At 45.2% G+C, this 14,193-nt stretch overlaps 2 long non-coding RNA genes across 7 annotated transcripts in view; one reads left to right on the top strand and one right to left on the bottom strand.

Moving 5' to 3' along the window:
- LOC138741896 (uncharacterized) overlaps positions 1–14,193 on the bottom strand; it is a 39,958-nt gene that overhangs the window by 6,410 nt on the left and 19,355 nt on the right. The gene's annotated exons all lie outside the window — the stretch shown is intronic.
- The window catches only part of LOC138741895 (uncharacterized), a 30,590-nt gene that overhangs the window by 8,430 nt on the left and 7,967 nt on the right, over positions 1–14,193 (top strand). For 4 of the 5 annotated variants that reach the window (XR_011343859.1, XR_011343860.1, XR_011343856.1 and 1 more), the window contains exons 2-6: positions 102–201; positions 8,918–9,036; positions 12,409–12,482; positions 13,064–13,099; positions 13,492–13,624. This is a non-coding gene — a long non-coding RNA (uncharacterized lncRNA). Of the gene's footprint in view, positions 1–101; positions 202–8,917; positions 9,037–12,408; positions 12,483–13,063; positions 13,209–13,491; positions 13,625–14,193 lie in introns of all 5 variants that reach the window. The other variant, XR_011343857.1, reaches the window with a different exon arrangement.

Below are 14,193 nucleotides of genomic sequence, written 5' to 3'. Positions count from 1 at the left end.
TACAGTAGTAGCAAAAGTAGGATATGCTACCGTCCCACTGTTACTATAGCACTTGGTCTAGTAATATAACTGCAGTTTTTAAAAATATATGTATATTACAGTTGTTTTTAGATGATTATAACACCCTCCAATTGAAGAACGGATAATAAGCGTTTAAGAGAAAGGCACAGATGCAGAAGAATCAACAAGTCCATTCTAACGGTCTGAAAGTTTAACTTAAAACTAGTTATCAAAAAATATGCAACAAGTGAAATCTTCACTTGCTTTATAATCAAATGGCTTTAAGTGTTTAGTGAGAATGAAAAAGAAAAATTGTTTAGTTTAATTGTTCAAAAGTACGTTAGTTTGATTTTTAATTTTGCACACTGAATCATAAATCAGTGAGAAATCAAATGATAATGATGATGTTAAGCATCCAATCCCACCTCCGTAAATTTCCCTGATCAATTACACTTCCATGTCTTCACCCTCCAAACCAATTGCCAAGATGGATCTCACTGCAGCTCAAAATTCTGAATCAAGGTTACCCATTTATATTGTAGCTGCATGCTACTTGAAAGAAGACACACACACGTAGTGTAGTCAGGTTAAGCTCTGAGTTTTATTAGGGCTCAGGCCCGACTTTTATACTTGCATTGTTCCTACTGTGGACCCCCCCCCCCCCCCTTGGCTGACATCACAACATGCATAACAAAAGCGGGTTTCCTGCGTGTAGGTACTTTTCTGCACAACAACGCCATTCTTCCCGCACGCTGACCCTGTCTGTTGGCTGCACAGCAAGGCCAGCACCATTTTGGGGTCACTGGCCTTTAAGCTGCCCTTGCCATTCACCCACCGGTTCACTTATTGGGGCCAATGCTGCTGTGCTGCTGGCCTTTGGTTGTGGTGGAGCTCTGGCTTGATCACGATGGCAGCGGGCAATCACAATATCCTCTTTATTGGCATAAGGTCTGCAATTCAAGTCCACTTATTGTGGTGGTACATCACCAGCCTACTGCAGGGGGAAACCTCTGTACCTGCAGAAGTGTAAGGGGACAGGACAACCCCTGGCCGGCTGCCAATCAGTTGGCCTGAATGGATCAAGCCCCACCCGGTCGGGTGTCAATCACCCTCCGGGATATGAGCCTGTGCCGGCCTCCCAAGGCCTCACACTGAGTTGCTGCAGCTACAGCCAGCCTGGCTCTGTGGAGGTTTTTGTGGATTAAAGCCTGTTCTTCAGTCTTTTCCTTGTGTGTGTCTGATTCTGTCTAACAGTGCACCGCAATTTAATCCACAAAATGTTCCCATGGCTGCCATGGAAAAACTCTTGTGCACAGGGAGCCTCGAGGTTGATCCATGCCACGCTTCAAGATCTGGCAGCACACAGTTGAGGCAATCATCGAGGCACACGAAGGCGACATCCTGGACTCCGATCGGGAGAGGTTGGTCCTACTCCGGTCAAAGCTGGATCCCCGAGCCTTCCAGGTAGCCAAAGGCTGCACCACGTACAAGAGGGCAATGGAAACTCTTGAGAACTTGTACAAACCCCCCATGAATGTGATCTGTGCAAAATACCTCCTCAACACCCGAGCCCAGCAACCCAGAGAGACGGCTGAGTCTTGCGCGAGTGGGCCCGACCGTGTCTGGCTGAATCCAGGGTAGGTATAGAGGAGGTCGAGAGGCTGATCCGGGATGCCTTCGTCCGAGGGCTACGCTCGAGGGCCATCCGGCAGAAGCTGCTGGAGGACAACATCTATGCCCTAACCAGGACTGTAGAAGTGGTCCAAGCCCTGGAAGCAGCAGCCCTCCACATCAAAGCCTTCGATTCCTTGTTCTCCCAGGCTCCCTCATGGCCTGTCACACTGCAGCTGCAGCTCCAGGCCAAGCTGGGGAGGAGAATGTCACTGCGACAGGTGCCCAGTGCCCCTGTAAGTACTGTGGGGCCTGGTGTGGATCAGATCGATGATCATGCCAAAACTGCCCAGCTAGGAACCTGTATTGTTCCCGATGCGGCAAGAAAGGCCACTTTGCAAAAGTGTGCCTCTCTAAACCTGCCAGCAGCTCAGCGGCCTTCTATGACCTCTCTACCTCCCCCGTGGACCCCCCCACATGCGTGTGCTAGACGGCGCCATTGTCCCCACTACGACTTCCGTCTTCTCCGACTTTGACCATGCAACATCCGACCCTGCCAGCAACCGTCGCAATGTGCCGTGAGTATCTGCACCAGCCCTCGCCCTCGCTGAGAACTACAGTGATGCCACTTCCGGCTCGCGGGGCGTCGTCACTTCCGGATGACGTAATGATGTCACTGCCACCGGCCGTGATGATATCACTTCCCCATCACAGCGGACTCGGTTGGGGAAGGAGGGCAGCCACGCAGTGGCTCCCCATGTGCTGCCACCATCTTGGGCCAGGCATCACCCGACACAGAGGGCCCCCGATGATGTTGAGAACAACATGGTCAACATGGGCGATGACCAGGCTGCCCTACCAATGCTCCCCACACCTCCGTGAGCCATCAGCTGCCGCACGCCACACCCAGCGACCGATGGCAATGTGGTCAACATGGGCGATGACCAGGCCACGCTGTCGACGCTCCCCATCCTTCTGGATAGCGACGACTCCAACTCCGAGATGGTCCTGGCTGCCACCATGCTGACCAGGGACATTCCCCACGATATCGGGCGTTCAGTGATGGACGTGTGAGTCAACGGGCAGGTAACGAAGTGCCGGTTGGACGTTGGATAGTGGCAGCACCGAGAACTTCATTCACCCAAGTGTGACCCACTCCCTAAGGTTAAAGGTCCACCCCACCACCTGCTCGATCACCCTCGCCACCAAGGATAAGGCTGTTGGTTCCCTCGGGCACTGCTTGGTCGATATAATGGTGGGGAGGAGAGACTCACGCAGGATTCAGGCTCCTGGTCATGCCCAAATTCTGCGCACCACTCCTCCTGGGCCTGGATTTCCAGTGTCACCTGCAGAGTGTCACCCTTGCCTTTGGGTGGCCCCAACCTCCACTCACATTGCCCAGCACGCCAACCTACCAGCCCCGGCCAACCTGCGGCCTCTCCACACTGCACATCATCCCACCGGTGTTCTTCCCACATCTTGCGCTAGGCTGCAAGCCGATTGCCGCCAGAAGTAGGCGCTATTGCGCTGCAGATAGGGACTTCTTCAAGGCAGAGGTGCGGCGACTCCTGGCGGAAGGTGCTATAGAGCCCAGTAACAGCCCTCGGAAAGCCCAAGTCCTGGTGGTCAAAGGGGGAAGTAAGCTGAGAATGGTCGTGGATTATAGCCAGGCCATTAATTGGTACACCCAGCTGGATGCCTACTCCTTGCCGAGGATCGCTGACGTGGTCAATGAGATTGCCCGCTACCGGGTTTTCTCCACGATTGACCTGAAGTCGGCATATCACCAAATCCCTATCCACCCGAAGAACAAGCCCGACACTGCCTTTGAGGTAGACAGTTGCCTGTACCAGTTCTGACGGGTTCCTTTTGGGGTCATGAATGGGGTCTCCAACTTCCAGCGGGAGATGGATCGCATGGTAGACCGGCATAAGCTGAAGGTGACATTCCCATATCTGGATAATGTCACTATCTGCGGCCATGACCAGCAGGATCATGATGCTAACCTGGGAAAATTCCTCCAGACGGCCGTTGAGCTGAACCTCTCTTACAACACGGAGAAGTGTAGGTTCAGCTCCACCTGCCTCGCCATCCTGGGGTACATCGTAGCCCATGGTGTCATCGGCCCAGATCCGGAAAGGATGCGCCCATTAATGGAGTTACCCCTCCCCCCCACACTAAAGGCCCTCCGCAGGTGCCTGGGCCTGTTCTCTTATTACTCACAGTGGGTCCCTCTCTTCTCGAACAAGGTCCGCCCTCTGGCCCAAGCCACAACTGTTCCCCTCCCACCTGAGGCACAGGCAGCCTTCACCCACATCAGGCAAGACATCGCGGACGCCACGATGCAGGCTGTGGATGAAGACATCCCCTTCCAGGTGGAGAGCGATTCCTCCAATGTGGCCCTCGCTGCTACCCTCAACCAAGGTGGGGGGGGTGGGGGGTGCCCTGTCGCCTTCTTTTCTAGGACCTTCCACGGCTCCAAGCTAGGGCACTCCACCATTGAAAAGAAGGCCCAGGCGATTGTGGAAGTGGTCCGCCACTAGCGCCACTACCTGGCCAGCAGGAGATTCACGCTCCTTACGGACCAGCGGGCCGTGGCGTTCATGTTTAACACTTCCCACAAGAGCAAGATAAAGAATGACAAGGTTCTGCTGGAGAGTCAAGTCGGCAACCTACAGCTACAACATCCAGTACCGCCCCGGGAAGTTTAATGACTCCCCTGATGCCCTCTCTTGCACCTGTGCATCAATGCATGGTGACAGGTTGCAGGCATTGCATGAGTCCCTCTGCCATCCAGGCGTCACCCGGTTGTACCATTTTGTTAAGTCTTGAAATCTGCGCACCATCAGGGACATGACCGAGGCCTGTTGGGTCTGTGCAGAGTGTAAACCCCCCAGGCCCATGTTGTAAAGGCGTCTCGGCATGGACTTCAAAGGGCCCCTGCCTTCCATGAACTGAAACGTCTACTTCCTCATGGTAGTGGACGAGTACTCACGCTACCCTTTTGCCATCCCTTGTTCGGACACCTCCATGGCCACCGTCATCAGGGCCCTGGGGCAGATTTTCACCATGATTGACTACCCCGCCTTCATCCACAGCGACTGGGGGTCTAGTTTCATGAGTGACGAGCTGCTCCAGTACCTGATGGTGGGGGGATATCACAACCAGTCGCACGACAAGCTATAACCCAAGAGGCAACAGGCAAGTGGAACGCGAGAATAGGGTGGTCTGGAAGGCAGTCCTCCTTGCTCTCAGGTCAAAAGGGTGGGCTGTTGAATTCTGGCAGGACACCCTGCCCGAGGCGCTCCATGCCATTCGGTCACTGCTGTGCATGGCTACCAATGAGACCCCTCATGAATGTCGTTTCTCATTCCCCAGGAGGTCGCGACTGGAATGTCACTCCCAGCATGGCTCACGTCCCCGCGACCAGTGCTTCTCCGTAAGCATGTAAGGACACACAAGGCCAAAGCCCTGGTGGAGCAGGTGTTCCTCCTTCATGCAAACCATAACTATGCTTATATTAGGTTTGGTAGTGGCAGGAAGGACACCGTCTCAACCAGGGACCTGGCACCAGCAGGAGCACCCACCACACCACGCCACACTCTAACCCAGGATGACGCTGACCAGGGCATACACCCCCGTCCTCATGCAGCTATAGAGCACGCAAGGCCTCCTTGACCACCAGGGGCCCGCTTCAGCCTTAAGAGATGAACCCGCCCCCCCCCCACCCATCCAATACGACCCACATACGTCGACCTTGGCCCTCCTGGCCACCCCTCCGCGCGCTCCACACCAGGAGCCCTGCTGCCAGCCCCCCTTCTTCCCCTCTGACCAGTGACCAGGAGCCAGTCCTAAGACGGTCACAATGACCCCGGTGGCCGCCGAATCATCTCAACCTATAAATATTGTGTATACTTATTTGGTGCGATTCTTTGTTACTGCCGTGCCGCCCCCCCACCACACACTCCAGGACAATTTTAAAGAAGGGGTGAATGTGATGGTACACCACCGGCCTACAGCAGGGGGCATCCTCTGTACCTGCAGAAGTGTAAGGGGACAGGACAACCCCTGGCCGGCTGCCAATCAGTCGGCTTTAATGGATCAAGCCCCACCCGGTCAGGTGTCAATCTTCTTCCGGGATATAAGCCTGTGCAGGCCTCCCGAGGCCTCACACTGAGTTGCTGCAGCCGCAGCCAGGTTTTTGTGGATTAAATCCTGTTGTTCAGTCTGTGTGTCTGATTCTGTTTAACAGCGCACCACACTTATAAAGGTTTCTTTGTTAATGTGTGCAAAAAAAATGTGCAGAAAATAATTTTAAGAATAGATCACGATATTTTGGACTAAAACATGAAGCTAAAGATATTCCTTGCTAATGATGCAAAACCATGGCCATTATGTTCACTTACTGGGGGAATCCGCATCAATGCTGTCATTGGAGTTCTTGGTTGACTGGTCTATGCTCTCATCCCTGGAGCAAGAACAGGAGTCTGCCTGATGCTGCAGGGACAGGAGCTGGTACTGAGGCTCTGGCAGGACTCGAGTCACTTGCAGAGCATCCGACAACCTCCTTTGCTGAGGTTTCTGTTGCCCACCACTAGATATTCGGCTGAAAGCTCACCCTGCCGCTTCTCCCCTTGAAGCCTGCTCCATCTGTTTAAGTTTGTATCCACGAGGCTGCTGGCTGCATTTGCAATGTTTTATCACTTTGAGTTCATCTCTCTCCTCTGCATTCAGCTCCCCCTGGCATTTGGTGACCGACTTGTTCCTTTTACTCTCTCTTTTAAACTACTAAATGTTTTAATATTTATATGTATTTTTTTTAGTTTATAACACAGGCCCGCATTAGCTTAATCCAGCCCTGGCCCCATTGCGTTCCTCCAGCAGATTGCGCTTGGCTTCACGTTCCAGCGTCTGCAGTCTTTTGTGTGTCTCTCTCTGAGATGTTGAATATCTCTTTCACATATTATTACTCCCCATCACTGCCTTTCCTCTTTCCAACACCCACAGCAGCATATTATCTTTTCTATTCCAGCAACTCATTCTTGTTCTATCCCCTGTTGTGATGCAAGTCAAGAGATTTAAAAAAAACATTTTCATGTTTGAGGCTTTCAGGTTTTTTTTTTCCTTAAGTTCACAATTTTCCTTTTCTGTTTTCTAAAAGTAAAATCATCAATGATTTTACAGACTGATTCCACTGACTTGAATCAAATTGTATTAAGTGCAAGATCGATAATCTGTAATATTGTATCATATAACCATATAACCACTTACAGCACAGAACAGGCCAGTTCGGCCCTACTAGTCCATGCCATAGCAAATCCCCACCCTCCTAGTCCCACTGACCAGCACCCGGTCCATACCCCTCTAGTCCCCTCCTATCCATGTAACGATGCAGTCTTTCCTTAAATGTAACCAATGATCCCGCCTCAACCACGTCTGCCGGAAGCTCATTCCACATCCCCACCACCCTCTGCGTCAAGAAATTTCCCCTCATGTTCCCCTTATAATTTTCCCCCTTCAATCTTAAACCATGTCCTCTAGTTTGAATCTCCCCCTTTCTTAATTGAAAAAGCCTATCCACATTTACTCTGTCTGTCCCTTTTAAAATCTTAAACACCTCTATCAAGTCCCCTCTCAATCTTCTACGCTCCAGAGAAAAAAGCCCCAGTCTGCACAACCTTTCCCTGTAACTCAGACCCTGAAGTCCTGTCAACATTCTTGTGAACCTTCTCTGCACTCTCTCTATTTTGTTTATATCTTTCCTATAATTTGGTGACCAAAACTGCACACAGTACACCAAATTTGGCCTCACCAATGCCTTGTACAATTTCATCATAACCTCCCTACTCTTGAATTCAATACTCCGATTTATGAAGGCCAACATTCCAAATGCCTTCTTCACCACACCATCTACCGGAGTATCAGCCTTGAGGGTATTATTTACCATAACTCCTAAATCCCTTTGTTGCTCTGCACTCCTCAATTGTCTACCATTCAATGTATATGACCTATTTAAATTTGCCTTTCCAAAATGTAGCACCTCACATTTATCTGTATTAAATTCCATCAGCCATTTCTCAGTCCACACCTCCAGCCTTCCTAAATCACCTTTTAATCTACGGTAATTTACCTCACTGTCCACAACACCACCAATCAATTGGCTCAACAACAAATTGTCTTCAAATAAGGGGCTTTGGCATGTTTTCTTGGCTCTGGGTTCAATGAAGCCATAGAGAAACTCAATTTCCAGAAGAGAAAAATAAATGAATTTTGTCTATGAAATGGAATAGATTCATTCATGATACTTGATAGATTAATTTATAAAATATATGCTGATGTCAAGAAAAAGTGTTCCTGTAAATCCATAGAATGTGAATGCCATTTGGGCAGTTTGAAAATGTTAGGGATGTTTTAAAATTGTTTGTAATTTGTAAAAGAGTAGTCTCCTAATAATTTCCATGAAGTAGACAGTTGTCGTAAAAAGCTCCCTGATTTGCTATTGTAGATGAATCCTGCGTGGTAACTCATCTCACTGAATGTATGACCCCAGATTTGCCCCATGCCGGACTCAGAGATATTTTCTGCATATTTCCAGATGCTTCACTAAATTAAGTTTAAAATTTAAAATTGAAGTTTAAAATTTAAAATTGAAGTTTCAAATCGGAACTTATTCTATGGCTAAGCGCTATCTGCTGGGAGAACACAGTGCCTTCAGAAGCATATAGAATCTCCCGTGTGTTTCATTCTGTGGGCATACAGGTTTACTGGTCCCCATTACCCAAATAAAGTTTTCACGAAATAACTTCGAGTGAATCTATTCCATTTGGACAAAGACTGGCAATAAATATCAGCTGAACTTATAGTGTTAAACTCCGAGAATGTTATTAATTTATTTACTTATAATGCATATTGGGGAGTTTGATAATGTTGACTGAAAAATTAATATTTTCTTGCTATTGTTGTGCAGTTGTTTAAGCTAATATTTATTCAATGAAAACAAATTATTTCCAACAGAGTTCTTCCAGATTTAAATTTTCAGTATTTATTCTACTGTGATCATTATTTTTGTTATGTTATTTCTGAATATATTTGAAACCCATTCTCCTTTTACTATGATGGGAGAGGGATTTAACTGGCACAGTAATAAAACATCACAGAACTGAAACTGTGACCAAGCAAGTGAGAGATGGAAGGCTCACATCGCAACAGTCCAGTTGTATCACCCAAAGCAAAATTGTTCCTGCTGTAACTTAAGTGAAATTCATTCTCTAAATATTATGAAGCTATTTATTATTTGTTGTTATAGACACATCTTTGCAGCCAAGATTTTGAAAATCAACTACAGGTTGAATACTTCTTATCCAAATACCTGAAAACCAAAGTTCTCCAAAATCCAAAACCTTTTTTTGTCTGAGGTGCCATAAGGTAATATGTAATAGAGTTCAGAAATCCTGATTGGAGAACGGGACGTAGTGGATGTAAGAATTGAATTAATGAGTGTAGATTTTTCAATATATTTGTTAATTTGTGTATATGTAAATACTGTATATATGTGTAATTGTTGATACTGTGTAATAGTCTACCCCCCCCCCCTTATTTTGGTCTAAAATTGGTGTTTTTCATATGACCCGTGTAAAAGTCAACCCCCTAATTTTGGCCTCAGGCACCCACCCATCTGAACTCCTGACGTTCCGACCGCTGGTCCTTGCCTTGACGCTCGCCCATCTGAACTCCTGACGTTCCGACCACGGGTCCTTGCCTTGACACCCACCCATCTGAACTCCCAGCTGCAGATCCTCACCCCAGTGCCCGCCCATCCGAACTCCCGACTGTGGAACCTCGCTCTGACGCCCACCCATCCAAACTCCTGATTGTGGATCCTTGTCCTGACACCTGCCCATCCGATCTCTTAACTGCAGATCAATGTCCTTACTGCCCACCCATTTGAGCTATTGACTCCCCGACCATAAACTGACTACCTGGTCCCGGCCATCCAAGCTCCCAATGCCTTGAACGACGCAGGTACTCATGAGGTCAAAAGACTGACCCGTGTAAAAATCAACCCCTTTTTTTTGACCCAAAATGCAGTCCAAAAAATTCAACAATTGCAAGAGAAGAATTGGAGTATTTATATTGTAATGTGAATGCATGTATCTTTAAGTCTGTGTGAAAGAATGGATTTTTTTAATGGTGTTCCAAATCTGAAAAAATACGAGATCCAAAACACTTCTTATCCAAAACATTTTGGATAAGGGATATATGACCTGTACATTAGTTTGACTTGCCCTGGAGATTGGAATCATGATGTGAGAATTTTGGCAATTGTGTGTTCCTTCAGAGAACCTGACAATTTGTATTTCAGTTAATGTGCCGAAAGCACTGAGAATTGGACTTGTTTTTTTCAGAAGTGATCTCACTGTATGTAATTATAAATATGTCAGCTTAACCTGAAATATTAATTCTGAAGAAGCAAGCTAAAACATGCAGCCACAGAAATAGTTTGCAGCTTCAACATTCTTCCTTGGAATGCATGACTGAGTCAGTTAGATTAAAATAGACTGCACAAATCACCTCTGCTTTCGATCCATGATACTACGATAACCTATTTTTTTGAGGGAGAATTCCATTTAAAATTTTCATGCCGATTTTTTTTCAAATCTGAGCACTTCAATCACATTTGGATTAAATTCCCTGAATACAAATATGAATCCATGGCACTTGGGTCTCAAGTCAATATCATTCCTTCTTGACCACTGTGCCTTCTGACAAAAATGGAAGAGCTGCACAACCTTCCACGGGAGCTCTATCAAAAGCATCCTGGCCAGCTTCATCACAGTGTGGTACAGTTGCTGCAGAGAAATGTGTCGGAGGTCAATCCACAGATGAGCCCACGCTGCCCAATTATGTAAAATTGACAATTACACCCTGTACATTTTGAACAGTGGGAGGAAACCAGAGTACCAAGGAGAAACAACCTGACATACAGAATGAAATCCACGCAAACGCGAGGACATACAAGCTCCTTATAGACAGTGCTGTTAACAGCATTGCGCTATCTACTATGTTAACCATGCCACTAACCGCTACACTAACTATGCGCCCATTCATGCCAGACTTTTTCCCTGTCTGCATTAGTGTCATTTACCTGCACTATGACCTTATGCCTTGCCTATTTAAGTGCCTCTTAAATGTAATGACTGTATCTGATTCTACCACTTCCACATTGTTCCGGGTAGTAATCACTCATTCTGTTAAAAAAATAATGTCACATTCAGCTCCTCTTTAAAACTCCTACCTCTCATCTTAAAACTTTGCCCTCTTAGTATTAATATTCCTATCATGGAAAAAAAAGTTTCTGATTATCTGAACTGTCTATTTCTCTCATAATCCCATGCACATCTATCAGTTCACCTCTGGGCCTCCTTCGCTCCAGGGAGAATGTCCAGCCTATCTCATCGCTCGCTACAACTAAAGTCCTCGAACCTAGGCAACATCCTAGTGTATCATCTCTTCACTACCACTTTGCTTTTCATGTTCAACACAAACTGCTCAAAGAACTCAACAGTAGGACAAAAAGAATGGTCGACGTTTCCAGCTGGAAACTTTCATCAAGGCTCTCCTTGAAAAAGTTATCTTCTGTCTCCTGTGTGTCTCCTCTTGCTTTTTATGTGTTGCTTTTCTTTCAAAAACAAGGAATTCTTGACATTCACCTGAGCAGGTCAATAGGTCCTAGTTCAACAACAGGTTGAAGGCATGATATCACATGTTAAGCCAAGATTAAAAACGAAGTGTAAAATCTACTCTCAGTCCCATTTGGTTAATGGTGAAAATTTCTTCTCTGAATTCGAAATTGCTTATGCCATTTATATTTTAGTCAGTAAGCCAATATGATTGCCCAGTGATTTATGTTATTGTGTTCTGGGCCAATTGATGCACAAAATTAGAGTCCTAGTAGTGTGTGTGGGTGGGGTGAGATTAAGGCTGAAAAATGAAGTCTCTTGAGATTTCAATGAGTGTCCAGGTGTTAACTAATATTATCTGGTCACATTACTGCCCGTGGATAATTGCTGTTTTCATTATAACAGCATCTACTCTTCAAAAATATTTTGTTAATTGTAATATGCTCTTGAATGCCCTGAGATTGTAAATGGCACCATAGGATTTGACGATATTTCTTTGTTGCTCGAGATTATCTAGTTCTCCAAAACATTGAAAGGATTCTGGCACGACTGTCCATAAAGAGGACAAAAAAACAGGTGCACAATAAGATCCCACACAGTGTGATGAATGCTTCGTTTCATCTGCACTTGGTGGTGCTTTTGGAGGGACAAGCATGAGGCAGGATAAAAGGAACTTTGAGATTCTAGGAAAGTAAAGAATTCCTGACCAGTTGCAGGAAGCAGTATGGGAATGAGTAGAAGAAAGAGAACCACAAGGAAGCAGTTTAATCAACTTGCGTCTGCTCTACAATTCATGAAGATCAGAGCCTGATACTTACGTCGGCACCACTTTCTTGTCCCCTTCCCAAATTCCTCGATTCCCTTAATACTAAAAAGAGTGGTATTTTTGTCTTGAATCTAGTCAATGACTAATAGTCTTACACAAAATAGGAGCTAATTTGCTATGAAATCCTACGCTTGTAATACAATGCACAAACTGCAGATGGAGATGGACAGCTGATGAATTGCACCAGAGCCATGTAATCATTCATTAAACCACGTGCCTGCATCAACACGAGAAATTTTCACATTTCACACTAATTTGTTGGAACTAAACCATTTTGCTCTCTCTCAAAAGACATCTGAAATTTGGTTACCTATGATCAACAATGAAGAGCTGGAGACAATCTGAAGCCAAGATCTCATTGAGAAGTACGTATTCTGGCTCGTATTTGGATTTTGATCATTAAAGTCAAAAGGCAGGATAACTCAACAAGTTGTAAAACATCTCCAATTAACAGTCAGGCATTTTTCATGCAACACTAACATTTGTAATTACAATCGATACAATCTGCAAATAAGGGATTAGCCCTTTAGACTGTTATGAGTAGATACAAATGTTTTTGGAATTCTCTATATCTGGAAGGGAGAGGAGTAAGTCATAATACAATTCAAATTAAAGATGAAGACTTTAAAGTTTAAAATGTTTCCAGAGTGAGAATGAATGTAGGTCAGCATCGACTTATTAAATGTTTTAATGAGTGACCTCCTGAATGATTCAGAGAACAGATCATACTCCCTTTCACCCAGGACCAGTGAGATTCAAAATATGCTATTTTATTAATTGGTTCTGGTCACAGGAAAGATGTTCTTGCTCTTAGTGGCATAGGAAAGGCAATGAAAACTATTCTCGAAATTAAGAACTTGAACTTCAAATAAAAGTTTTTTAAAAAGTTCTGTTTGTAGAGGAAAAGTCATTGAGATGATTCAATTCATGTTTTTTTGTTTATCAGAGAAGTTGCAAGATGCAATTTTGTGAGGAAGAATGGGTAAGAAGGAAATAATTTATAACCGATGCCGTACTTTTGGAATGTCTCCTCCGTTTTGTGATGCAGAAAAATCAGACGAGTATTTGTGAACAGCAGGATCTCTTTAGTAGTAAGAGTTCACGTTCAGAAATATATCTCTTTTTTGATATTCTTAATTGATTGATTCAGGACATGCAGCTTTGAATTTATCTTTCCTCAATGTTAATACATATTTTTGAAATGAGCAATGGAAAAAATTAATACCAATTGAGGAAAAAATTCAATCTTCAATGCACTTATTGGCAAGAACATGCGATGATTATTCCTATTGTAATTAGTTGCTTTTGTTTTGCAGTGACAATTAATTTCTGTGTGTTTCTTTGTTTTGACAAACTTGTTTTTTTCTCTTTCAGCTATAATTTGATTTTTTTCCTTTGAATTGAAACCAGGAGACAATATAATCAACAAAGAAAATCGTTATGATATGCTGCATAGAATGAAAAAAAGATAAACAAATCTCTCTTTTGATTTGATGGATGGTTGAAGGTACATTTGTGAGTTGCCCAATGACCTACCAGTGCAGATTGGGGATTGTTCTTGTCATATTCCATCACTGGCTCCCTTTGCCTTCTAATCACCAATTCCAGCTATATGACTCAACAGGTATAACGACCTGTCCCCTTTGTTTCCCTTCCCTCTTTCCCTCCTTTTGTCTGCTAATCTTTGACATCTGCCCCTCATACTTCGCCTCTCCCACTTGGGCCCCTGTCTCTCTCACTCTGTTTTCTTTACCCTCACTTCTTTTCTCCACATCCCCAGTCTTGATGAAGAGTTTCAGCCTGAAACGTCAACTATTCTTTTTCTCCCACTGATGCTGCTTTATCCGTTGAGTTCCTCCAACATTTGGATTTAAACATTTGTAGTCACATCGAGCTGGAAAAATAGGACTTTTGGCTCACAAACCAGTCTTAAATGTACCAGGATCGTTCACTTCTAATCATCAAATCAATCCATTCAGTCTGAAATTGCTAACAATTCAAGAAGGTTTGCTTACTATCTTTTCAATTCAATCAAGGATAGGCAAAAAATGACAGCTCTATCCCATCAAAATATTG

This window comes from Narcine bancroftii, chromosome 8 (assembly GCF_036971445.1).
Source record: "Narcine bancroftii isolate sNarBan1 chromosome 8, sNarBan1.hap1, whole genome shotgun sequence".
Taxonomy (NCBI): domain Eukaryota; kingdom Metazoa; phylum Chordata; class Chondrichthyes; order Torpediniformes; family Narcinidae; genus Narcine; species Narcine bancroftii.
This window is presented reverse-complemented; position numbering and strand designations above follow the sequence as displayed.